This window comes from Pseudoliparis swirei, chromosome 23 (genome assembly GCF_029220125.1).
Source record: "Pseudoliparis swirei isolate HS2019 ecotype Mariana Trench chromosome 23, NWPU_hadal_v1, whole genome shotgun sequence".
In the NCBI taxonomy this organism is placed as follows: domain Eukaryota; kingdom Metazoa; phylum Chordata; class Actinopteri; order Perciformes; family Liparidae; genus Pseudoliparis; species Pseudoliparis swirei.
This window is the reverse complement of record NC_079410.1, coordinates 3,647,569-3,660,468: the sequence shown is the minus strand read 5'-3', so window position 1 is coordinate 3,660,468 and position 12,900 is coordinate 3,647,569. Positions and strand designations below refer to the sequence as shown.

At 38.5% G+C, this 12,900-nt stretch overlaps 1 pseudogene; it reads left to right on the top strand.

Moving 5' to 3' along the window:
* LOC130188468 (excitatory amino acid transporter 2-like) overlaps window positions 1-2,935 on the top strand; it is a 49,331-nt pseudogene extending 46,396 nt beyond the window's left edge.
* Window positions 2,936-12,900: the final 9,965 nt, after the last annotated feature.

The window sequence follows — 12,900 nt, the reverse complement described above, 5'->3', positions numbered from 1 at the left end:
CAAATACATCTAAAATAAAATAACGATATTCATTAAATTAAATGAATTAGTGTTTGTCCAACTCAAAATATAAACTAACTAACAAAATATGCAAACTCCACACAGAAGGAACGCCCCGACTGGGAATTGAACCCACGGCCCTCTGGCTTTGAGGTGACAGTGGTAGCCACCGCACCACCGTACAGCCCTGAAAGCGTCTTCAACTCATGTAAACAACTGATTTTCAGCTGGCGCATGTGCAAAGGGTAGTCCTCAATGAAACACATTATTTATTTTGAGTTGATATGCACACCATCTAACCTAAATAAATCTAATAAATGAAAGTATTCATACATTTTGTGTTACACCCATTAAATATAAATATCTATTTTTGTAATTGATTTATTTAAATGTATCAAACAATATTTAAATGCGTCTCCTCTAAGAAGGGCTTGAATCGTTTTTGTGAGTGTAACCTAAGTAAATCTAATAAATGAAAGTATTCCTACATTTTGTGTTACACCCATTCAATATAAATATCTTCGTTTTGTAATTGATTTATTTAAATGTATCAAACAATATTTAAATGTGTCACCTCTAAGAAGGGCGTGAATCGTTTTTTTGAGTGCACACACAGGGACCGGATGCGTACCTCCATCAACGTGGTGGGCGACTCGTTCGGCGCCGGCATCGTGGACCACCTGTCAAAGGCCGAGCTCGCCGAACTGGACGCGGCGGAGATGCAGCTGCTGCGTCCGGAGGAGGAGCTGGACTTCGAGCCACCGCCGCCGCTACTCGCGGAGACGGTGGACCCGGTGGACCCGGTGGACCCCTTCAGGCCGCCGGAGCTGCCCCCCCCCCCCGCTCCCCTCGCCCGCCCAAGCTGAACCACCACGGCCACGTTCTCTCCCAGTCCACCGCCTCCTCTCCGCCCGCTCCCCCTCTCCGCGCTCCGTCTGCTCCCACTCCCCCCGGCCCGTCCGCACGCATTCACCGCGCCTCCTCCGCCGGACGGAGGCGCGGTGAATGCGTGCGGACGGGCCACGACAACCAGGTAACTACAACTACTACTTCTTCTTCTTCTTCTTCTTCTTCTTGTTTTTGTTCTTGTTGTTGTAGTTCTTCTTCTTGTTTTTGTTCTTGTTGTTGTAGTTCTTCTTCTTCTTGTTTTTGTTCTTGTTGTTGTAGTTCTTCTTCTTCTTGTTTTTGTTTTGTTGTTGTAGTTCTTCTTCTTCTACTTTATTCTTGTTGTTGTTGTTGTTGTTGTTGTTCTTCTCGTTCTTCTTCTTGTTGATGTTGTAGATGTTCTTCTTGTTCTTGTTCTTGTTGTTGTTTGTTGTTCTTCTTCTTCTACTTTCTTTTTGTTCTTCTGGTTCTTGTTATCGTTCTTCTTGTTGATTTTCTTCTTCTTGTTTTTTTTCTTGTTATTGTAGTTCTTCTTCACATTCTTCTCGTTCTTCTTGTTGATGTTGTTGCGTTTTTTGTTGTTGTTCTTTGTTGTTGTTGTTCTTGTTTTTCTTCTTCTTCTTCGACTCTTAAATCCTCCACGTATTCTTTCCAAAATAAAAGCCTAAATCTCCCCACATGGTGATGTTCAGAGCACAGAAAGCATCACATATTGATATTTACAAGATATTATTGTCCTAAGTTTTGTGACTCACCTCCAGACGTATTCATTCGTCGGCTGTATTTGTTCAAAGGTTGACGCGCTCTCATCACGTCTCTCTCTGCCCTGCTCTCAGATTCCCACAATGCACCGCTCCCACCGGGAGAGAGAGCGGGAACGGGAGCGTCTGAGGCTAGAGAGCGAGACCGAAGAGGAGGAGGAGAGAGAGAGGGCCTTCGGCGAGACCAGCGATGGCGAGGAGAGCGACGACACCGCTTACGACCGGCGGCATGGCCTGCCGCCCGGCGACCTGCCGTGAGAGCGGATCTTTAACCCCAGAAAAACTTTTTAAAAGCCCCCCCGTCGATTAGTTTTGGAGGGTTTCTAGCAGGTTTGCGTTGCCACGCCTCTCAAACCGACTGTTGGATTAGTGATGGATTCGCTCGCTTTGAGGCACTAAAACGTGGAGACTGGCCCTTTAAGAAGCAGAGCTTTAAATAGATAGTTGTTCCCCTTCGTTTACTCCGTCTTGATTTTGTTATTTTCACGATCAAACCTGAACGTCTGATCTTCCTTAAATTTTCCGGATAGGACAGGAATTTGTGAGAAAAGTTTGTCCTTTTCCCGACTCCTTCTCCTCTACTTCTATTTCTCCCGGCAGGAGGTGAACATTATTAGATTTGATCGGATCGCGGATGTTACGCTCGTGTTTGGAAGTAAATCCAGCGGCCAGCGTCCTCCACAGCCCACGAGTTAACACGTTATATTTCGTGTGTGCAAAAATTAAAGCATTAAAAATGATTATTTAGCTTTTTCTTTTATATGTGCAGGGTTATTTGTTGTCTGGGAGCAGCGAATTCCTGGAGCCTCCGCTAGTTTTCTGCAACAGTCGAGAAACAGTCCGTCAAATACAGTAAATATCCGTAAAGTAGTTTTTACCCTCCTGTTTTTGTGCTGATTAAACAACAAAAAATGACATGTTGAGTGCTTAAGATGCCGGTCCGAGGGTCTTTATGCTAAGCTAAGCTAACCGGCTGCTCTTTTACCCTACAGGCATTAAAGTGGTATTGATCTTCTAATTTAACTCCCAAAAATGTTTGAACTGTACCTTTAAAATAATCTTTGAGAAAACCAACAGGTTCATGTGAAAGAAAGCAATAAAAAAACAAAAAACAGCAGACATTATTTTGTATAATTCTCCAGCTTTGTTGATCTCTTGACGGTGCTCTTCTCATCTTGATGTCAATATTGTGGATATCATCTATGGTTTGTATTTCCTCGTTTTAGGCGAGACCCTGTTTTTGATTTAGTTGTACGTTTTAAATGTACCAGTTTTAACTCTTAAATGCTTGTAAAATAACGTCCCCGGTCTCCCCCCCCCCCCCCTGAACAGCCTTTCATTTTAGATTTAATTTCATCAACCGCCTCCCCGCATCCTTAAGTCTGAACTCAGTCACAGGTCGGGCTCGTGTGTATATTGTATATGTAATACAATCTTAAGAGATTTATTTAAAATGACTCCTGTGATTCCTTAAGCACAATCTGCACAAAGGGATTTGCGGCCGCCCGAAAAGGGGGGCACGCGTCAGTGCTCGGTGACTAAGACATGGCAGAAAAAATGAATTACTGGCTGTAAAAAGTTGCAACACACACATAACAAACACACACACACACACAGAGAGATACCGGCACATGTAATCCTCTCAGCGAGGAGTTAGAGGCGGTCGAGGGCGAGGGATGGGAGAGGAATCGGAGAGCGGCAGATGGCCAGAAAGACGTCAATCCTTTCTCATTCTTCCCAGACAGCAGAAGGGCATTGTGGGTAATTGCAACCGTCGCTGACGTTGGACTCGGGGCCCTGCGCGTCAGTCACAAAAAAACGGACAATGTGTCCAGGTCTTCTCTGAAGATGTGTGTAATACGTCTGTGTGTGTGTGTGTGTGTGTGTGTGTTGAGGAGCATCATCCAAATTTCCTTTTTCTTTACTTTGGCTCGACTCAAACTCATTCTTTGACTTTAGTTGACCCCCCAAAAAAAGTTGTTAATTATTTCACTTTTTCCTCATTTTTACTGGGCCTCAAACTAAATAAATCACGGATAGAGACTCTAAATATTACTTACTTTGATTCATGGGTGTCATATCTAATCTAACTGGACATTTGGAAAATTGCATTAACAGAATGTCTCTGTTTTCTTTTTGATAAACTTTAAAAACAACACGTAATGCCGACAGAAACATTACAAAGCCTCTGAATAATGCTATCGGTCTTCGGCTAACGACGTCTTTATCAAGTAATCTGAAGTTTTCCTCTATTAATTATGCGAGAAACTTCACTTCCTGTAAAGCAAGTTCATTTAAAAAAAGGATACTTTGTAACGAGCGTCTGAAACCGACAACAGAAGGAGTTCAGGACCGGAAAACTAACGTTGATATATTTGTTGAGTTAAGATTGAGAGCCTAATGTAACAGGATGCTGTAACAGCTGTGGGATCGGAAATTGTGGTTTTAATGGCTTTCAATAGAGACATTTTATACCTTAAGCAGTTAATTTGGGCTATAAAGTTTATTATTGATTCATTATAGGAGGTAAACACTTTAAATGAAATTAAAGAACCCACAAATGTGCCCAGTGATGCGTAATGTAACCCGATTAAATCACATTGTTAAGTTTAATCTGCTTCCAGTTTGCTCCAATATTTCAGTCATATAGTCTTAATCTTAATTGTTTTTAATAACATGGAATGAAAGGACCACGGGGAAGTAACCCGGATCACACGGCATTCATCAACGCGGTCGTTACTCTTCGTCCGGTCACTCCTGACCTCTCTCGTGTCACATTACAAATTAAACCCAGCGGCAGCCGGAGTGAGACAGACGTCCTGGTTTCACAACGGAGTCTGACATCTAGTGGCGGGATCGCTCATCACATGCAGAGCACACGGTGGAACATGTAGAGCACACGGTGGAACATGTAGAGCACACGGTGGAACATGTAGAGCACACGGTGGAACATGTAGAGCACAATGTAACATGGATAGCACACAGTGGAACATGTAGAGCACAATGTAACATGTAGAGCACAATGTAACATGTAGAGCACAATCTAACATGTAGAGCACACGGTGGAACATGTAGAGCACAATGTGGAACATGTAGAGCACAATGTAACATGTAGAGCACACGGTGGAACATGTAGAGCACAATGTAACATGTAGAGCACACGGTGGAACATGTAGAGCACAATGTAACATGTAGAGAACAATGTAACATGTAGAGTACAATGTAACATGTAGAGCACAATGTAACATGTAGAGCACACAGTGGAACATGTCGAGCACACTGTAACATGTAGAGCACAATGTAACATGTAGAGTACAATGTAACATGTAGAGCACAATGTAACATGTAGAGAACAATGTATCATGTAGAGTACAATGTAACATGTAGAGTGCAATGTAACATGTAGAGTACAATGTAACATGTAGAGCACAATGTAACATGTAGAGCACACAGTGGAACATGTCGAGCACAATGTAACATGTAGAGCACAATGTAACATGTAGAGTACAATGTAACATGTAGAGAACAATGTAACATGTAGAGAACAATGTAACATGTAGAGAACAATGTAACATGTAGAGCACAATGTAATATGTAGAGAACAATGTAACATGTAGAACACAATGTAACATGTAGAGCACAATGTAACATGTAGAGCACACAGTGGAACATGTCGAGCACAATGTAACATGTAGAGCACAATGTAACATGTAGAGCACACAGTGGAACATGTCGAGCACAATGTAACATGTAGAGAACAATGTAACATGTAGAGCACAATGTAACATGTAGAGCACACAGTGGAACATCTCGAGCACAATGTAACATGTAGAGAACAATGTAACATGTAGAGCACAATGTAACATGTAGAGCACACAGTGGAACATGTCGAGCGCAATGTAACATGTAGAGAACAATGTAACATGTAGAGCACACAGTGGAACATGTCGAGCACAATGTAACATGTAGAGCACAATGTAACATGTAGAAAACAATGTAACATGTAGAGAACAATGTAACATGTAGAGCACAATGTAACATGGAGAGTACAATGTAACATGTAGAGAACAATAACATGTAGAGCACAATGTATCATGTAGAGTACAATGTAACATGTAGAGTACAATGTAACATGTAGAGAACAATGTAACATGTAGAGCACAATGTAACATGTAGAGCACAATGTAACATGTAGATAACAATGTAACATGTAGAGAACAATGTATCATGTAGAGTACAATGTAACATGTAGAGTGCAATGTAACATGTAGAGTACAATGTAACATGTAGAGCACAATGTAACATGTAGAGCACACAGTGGAACATGTCGAGCACAATGTAACATGTAGAGCACAATGTAACATGGAGAGTACAATGTAACATGTAGAGAACAATAACATGTAGAGCACAATGTATCATGTAGAGTACAATGTAACATGTAGAGTACAATGTAACATGTAGAGAACAATGTAACATGTAGAGCACAATGTAACATGTAGAGAACAATGTAACATGTAGAGCACAATGTAACATGTAGAGCACAATGTAACATGTAGAGAACAATGTAACATGTAGAGAACAATGTAACATGTAGAGTACAATGTATCATGTAGAGTACAATGTAACATGTAGAGTGCAATGTAACATGTAGAGTACAATGTAACATGTAGAGCACAATGTAACATGTAGAGCACACAGTGGAACATGTCGAGCACAATGTAACATGTAGAGCACAATGTAACATGTAGAGTACAATGTAACATGTAGAGAACAATGTAACATGTAGAGAACAATGTAACATGTAGAGCACAATGTAATATGTAGAGAACAATGTAACATGTAGAGCACAATGTAACATGTAGAGCACAATGTAACATGTAGAGCACACAGTGGAACATGCCGAGCACAATGTAACATGTAGAGCACAATGTAACATGTAGGGTACAATGTAACATGTAGAGCACACAGTGGAACATGTCGAGCACAATGTAACATGTAGAGAACAATGTAACATGTAGAGCACAATGTAACATGTAGAGCACAATGTAACATGTAGAGCACACAGTGGAACATGTCGAGCGCAATGTAACATGTAGAGAACAATGTAACATGTAGAGCACAATGTAACATGTAGAGCACAATGTTTCATGTAGAGCACACTGGAACATGTAGAGCACAATGTAACATGTAGAGCACAATGTAACATGTAGAGTACAATGTAACATGTAGAGAACAATGTAACATGTAGAGAACAATGTAACAGGTAGAGCACACAGTGGAACATGTAGAGCACAATGTAACATGTAGAGTGCAATGTAAGATGTAGAGCACAATGTAACATGTAGAGAACAATGTAACATGTAGAGAACAATGTAACATGTAGAGTACAATGTAACATGTAGAGAACAATGTAATATGTAGAGTACAATGTAACATGTAGAGAACAATGTAATATGTAGAGTACAATGTAACATGTAGAGCACAATGTAACATGTAGAGAACAATGTAACATGTAGAGAATAATGTAACATGTAGAGCACAATGTAACATGTAGAGCACAATGTAACATGTAGAGCACAGTGGAACATGTCGAGCACAATGTAACATGTAGAGTACAATGTATCATGTAGAGAATAATGTAACATGTAGAGAACAATGTAACATGTAGAGTACAATGTAACTTGTAGAATACAATGTAACATGGAGAGAACAATGTAACATGTAGAGAACAATGTAACATGTAGAGCACAATGTAACATGTAGAGTACAATGTAACATGTAGAGCACACAGTGGAACATGTCGAGCACAATGTAACATGTAGAGTACAATGTATCATGTAGAGAACAATGTAACATGTAGAGTACAATGTAACATGTAGAATACAATGTAACATGTAGAGAACAATGTAACATGTAGAGTACAATGTAACATGTAGAGAACAATGTAACATGTAGAGAACAATGTAACATGTAGAGTACAATGTAACATGTAGAGAACAATGTAACATGTAGAGCACAATGTAACATGTAGAGAACAATGTAACATGGAGAGTACAATGTAACATGTAGAGAACAATGTAACATGTAGAGAACAATGTAACATGTAGAGTACAATGTAACATGTAGAGTACAATGTAACATGTAGAGAACAATGTAACATGTAGAGAATAATGTGACATGTAGAGAACAATGTAACATGTAGAGAACAATGTAACATGTAGAGAACAATGTAACATGTAGAGTGCAATGTAACATGTAGAGGACAATGTAACATGTAAAGAACAATGTAACATGTAGAGAACAATAACATGTAGAGAACAATTTAACATGTAGAGAACAATGTGACATGTAGAGAACAATGTAACATGTGGAGTACAATGTTACATGTAGAGAACAATGTAACATGTAGAGCACAATGTAACATGTAGAGAACACAGTGGAACATGTAGAGTACAATGTAACATGTAGAGGACAATGTAACATGTAAAGAACAATGTAACATGTAGAGAACAATGTAACATGTAGAGAACAATGTAACATGTAGAGTACAATGTTACATGTAGAGAACAATGTAACATGTAGAGCACAATGTAACATGTAGAGAACACAGTGGAACATGTAGAGAACAATGTAACATGTAGAGTACAATGTAACATGTAGAGTACAATGTATCATGTAGAGAACAATGTGACATGTAGAGAACAATGTAACATGTAGAGAACAATGTAACATGTAGAGAACAATGTGACATGTAGAGAACAATGTAACATGTAGAGAACAATGTAACATGTAGAATACAATGTAACATGTAGAGAACAATGTAACATGTAGAATACAATGTAACATGTAGAGCACAATGTAACATGTAGAGAACAATGTAACATGTAGAGAACACAGTGGAACATGTAGAGAACAATGTAACATGTAGAGAACAATGTAACATGTAGAGCACAATGTAACATGTAGAGTACAATGTAACATGTAGAGGACAATGTAACATGTAAAGAACAATGTAACATGTAGAGAACAATGTAACATGTAGAGAACAATGTAACATGTAGAGAACAATGTAACATGTAGAGTACAATGTAACATGTAGAGAACAATGTAACATGTAGAGCACAATGTAACATGTAGAGTACAATGTAACATGTAGAGAACAATGTAACATGTAGAGCACAATGTAACATGTAGAGAACACAGTGGAACATGTGGAGAACAATGTAACATGTAGAGTACAATGTAACATGTAGAGTACAATGTAACATGTAGAGTACAATGTATCATGTAGAGAACAATGTAACATGTAGAGAACAATGTAACATGTAGAGTACAATGTTACATGTAGAGAACAATGTAACATGTAGAGAACACAGTGGAACATGTAGAGAACAATGTAACATGTAGAGTACAATGTAACATGTAGAGTACAATGTATCATGTAGAGTACAATGTATCATGTAGAGAACAATGTGACATGTAGAGAACAATGTAACATGTAGAGAACAATGTGACATGTAGAGAACAATGTAACATGTAGAGAACAATGTAACATGTAGAATACAATGTAACATGTAGAGAACAATGTAACATGTAGAGAACAATGTAACATGTAGAATACAATGTAACATGTAGAGCACAATGTAACATGTAGAGTACAATGTAACATGTAGAGGACAATGTAACATGTAAAGAACAATGTAACATGTAGAGAACAATGTAACATGTAGAGTACAATGTAACATGTAGAGAACAATGTAACATGTAGAGCACAATGTAACATGTAGAGAACAATGTAACATGTAGAGCACAATGTAACATGTAGAGAACACAGTGGAACATGTGGAGAACAATGTAACATGTAGAGTACAATGTAACATGTAGAGTACAATGTAACATGTAGAGTACAATGTATCATGTAGAGTACAATGTAACATGTAGAGAACAATGTAACATGTAGAGTACAATGTTACATGTAGAGAACAATGTAACATGTAGAGCACAATGTAACATGTAGAGAACACAGTGGAACATGTAGAGAACAATGTAACATGTAGAGTACAATGTAACATGTAGAGTACAATGTATCATGTAGAGAACAATGTGACATGTAGAGAACAATGTAACATGTAGAGAACAATGTGACATGTAGAGAACAATGTAACATGTAGAGAACAATGTAACATGTAGAATACAATGTAACATGTAGAGCACAATGTAACATGTAGAATACAATGTAACATGTAGAGAACAATGTAACATGTAGAGTACAATGTAACATGTAGAGGACAATGTAACATGTAAAGAACAATGTAACATGTAGAGAACAATGTAACATGTAGAGAACAATGTAACATGTAGAGTACAATGTTACATGTAGAGAACAATGTAACATGTAGAGCACAATGTAACATGTAGAGAACACAGTGGAACATGTAGAGAACAATGTAACATGTAGAGTACAATGTATCATGTAGAGAACAATGTGACATGTAGAGAACAATGTAACATGTAGAGAACAATGTAACATGTAGAGAACAATGTGACATGTAGAGAACAATTTAACATGTAGAGAACAATGTAACATGTAGAATACAATGTAACATGTAGAGAACAATGTAACATGTAGAGAACAATGTAACATGTAGAATACAATGTAACATGTAGAGCACAATGTAACATGTAGAATACAATGTAACATGTAGAGAACACAGTGGAACATGTAGAGAACAATGTAACATGTAGAGTACAATGTAACATGTAGAGCACAATGTAACATGTAGAGAATAATGTAACATGTAGAGCACAATGTAACATGTAGAGTACAATGTAACATGTAGAGGACAATGTAACATGTAAAGAACAATGTAACATGTAGAGAACAATGTAACATGTAGAGAACAATGTAACATGTAGAGTACAATGTAACATGTAGAGAACAATGTAACATGTAGAGCACAATGTAACATGTAGAGAACACAGTGGAACATGTGGAGAACAATGTAACATGTAGAGTACAATGTAACATGTAGAGTACAATGTAACATGTAGAGTACAATGTATCATGTAGAGAACAATGTAACATGTAGAGAACAATGTAACATGTAGAGTACAATGTAACATTTAGAGCACAATGTAACATGTAGAGTACAATGTAACATTTAGAGCACAATGTAACATGTAGAGCACAATGTGACATGTAGAGAATAATGTAAAATCCATAACCGAGTGATTGAAATACGATCTTTCCTCAACAAAGGAGGACATGCGTGTGGGTTGAAGCTCATCTGCGTGCGCAGGGCGCAGACAGACACACGGTCACAACGACGTAGAAAAGGTTCTCAGTCAAGTCTGCGTACAAATTCACATCAGTTCAAACAGTGACGAGAATTTAGCAAAAAAGCATCAAAATCCTGTAAAACAACCATTTGATCTGCTTCTTATTTAAATAAATCTTCCACTTGATGCTCGTGCTGCTTGGAGCCGTGTTGCAGTGGGGTGAACGCGGTGGATCGACAGTGAGACGCTGCTGTAAGAGCATTTAGAACTTCTCACAGGGAGAATGAAACACCTGTAAAGATGTAGATAAAGAAGGATGACGTCACTAAGTTGACTCTCAGAAAGCATCCGATGGATTCTTCCTCAGAGACGACATACTTCCTGCAGGCCGAACAGGAAGCCACAAAAAACATCAAGTTATACAGAAAACACAAAAAGTTTTGTTGAGCGAGATAATAAATGTAGAAAATGTTAACGTTAGCTTATAACCCCCGCCCCCCCCCCCTTCCCCCGGTCACATGACTTCCCTGTGAAACGCGACTCGTGTCACATTTTTCCCGCTTTTTTTAAGCCACGTAAAAGCTTCACGAGTTTGCGGTTTCTACTGACTAATACAAAACATAGAATCCTCTCTAGCTTGTGTGCAACAACAATGAACCACATATAACTTATTTCAGAGCTTTAACCAAAAACTAATGAAAACAAGCCAACACATTTAAAAGCATCGGGGCTCCGGGACTCGGCCCTGCAGCTCTTTGAACACTTGGGATTCAAGGCAGAGACACGATAATGGAACATTTGACCGTTTATAGTTCATTGTTACAAAGTTAAACAAAGAAGCTCTCAAAGAAACAGAAACTCATAAATTATCCTTCACTTTTAGCGAAATCAGAAATCAGAACTTAAAAAAGTAAAAGTGGTTTTAAAGGCAGTAGTTCAAGAGGGAAAGGTGTCCTCAGTCGCCACGTCCGCGTGGCTTCGGCCTCCCGCCACGGTAGAAACATGTCAGCCGGCTCGTCGAGTCCCTCCACACACACACACACACACACACACACACACACACACACACGTGCCCGGGCCGTATCCATGACGCCGCCGTGTGTGACATACGGTCTCTTTGGGGTCGACGTCAGCGACCAGATTACAAGCGGTGCATTTCTGCCATTACTCTGACGAGCACATGGGCACCTGAACGCCTCGCTGGACGTTTAGCTCCCGTACGGTGTCACATGTCACATGGGGGGGGGGGGGGGCTCGCGCTTTACATTGTCGCGCCTCTGCAACACATTACACACACAGACACATTTGATAACGTGGTGTAATTTTCATTGTTACATTTGGAGATTTTCGCCACACTTTTCTTTTTCTGTTTCTTAAAACATTTACAGATTCCTCAAATGTTCATCCAGCATCGTCCATCTACTGCACAGTCAACATAAATATATTTATTTACTTATTTAACCTGCTTTCCAAGCTGCAACTGTCACTTGCTAACGCTTCATATTACGGGTTCTCTATGAAGTTTACATATATATATATATATGTATATACATATGTATATTATGGACTGAATAAATATTAAATATTAACTTGGATATTGACTTACTCAAATCAAGGCTTTTCTTTCATGGAAATTCCTAATTTCCTATATTACAGTTAATTTCAGAAAACTTCCCAGGAAATTACAGACCCGTAAAATGAAGCAATGGCTGAAACTTTTACCATTTGTCTAAATCATTAAAATGTTCTCACCCAAAACGAGCAAAAATAAGTTAAAATCTACTTTAACGTGCAGCAGGTGGAATATATATATATATATATCCACATATATATACACATTTATATTTATATATATCGACATATATATATATACATATATATACACATTTCTATATATATACACATATATACACATATATATATACATATATATATATATATATATATATCTACATATATATATATATTCTTCTGG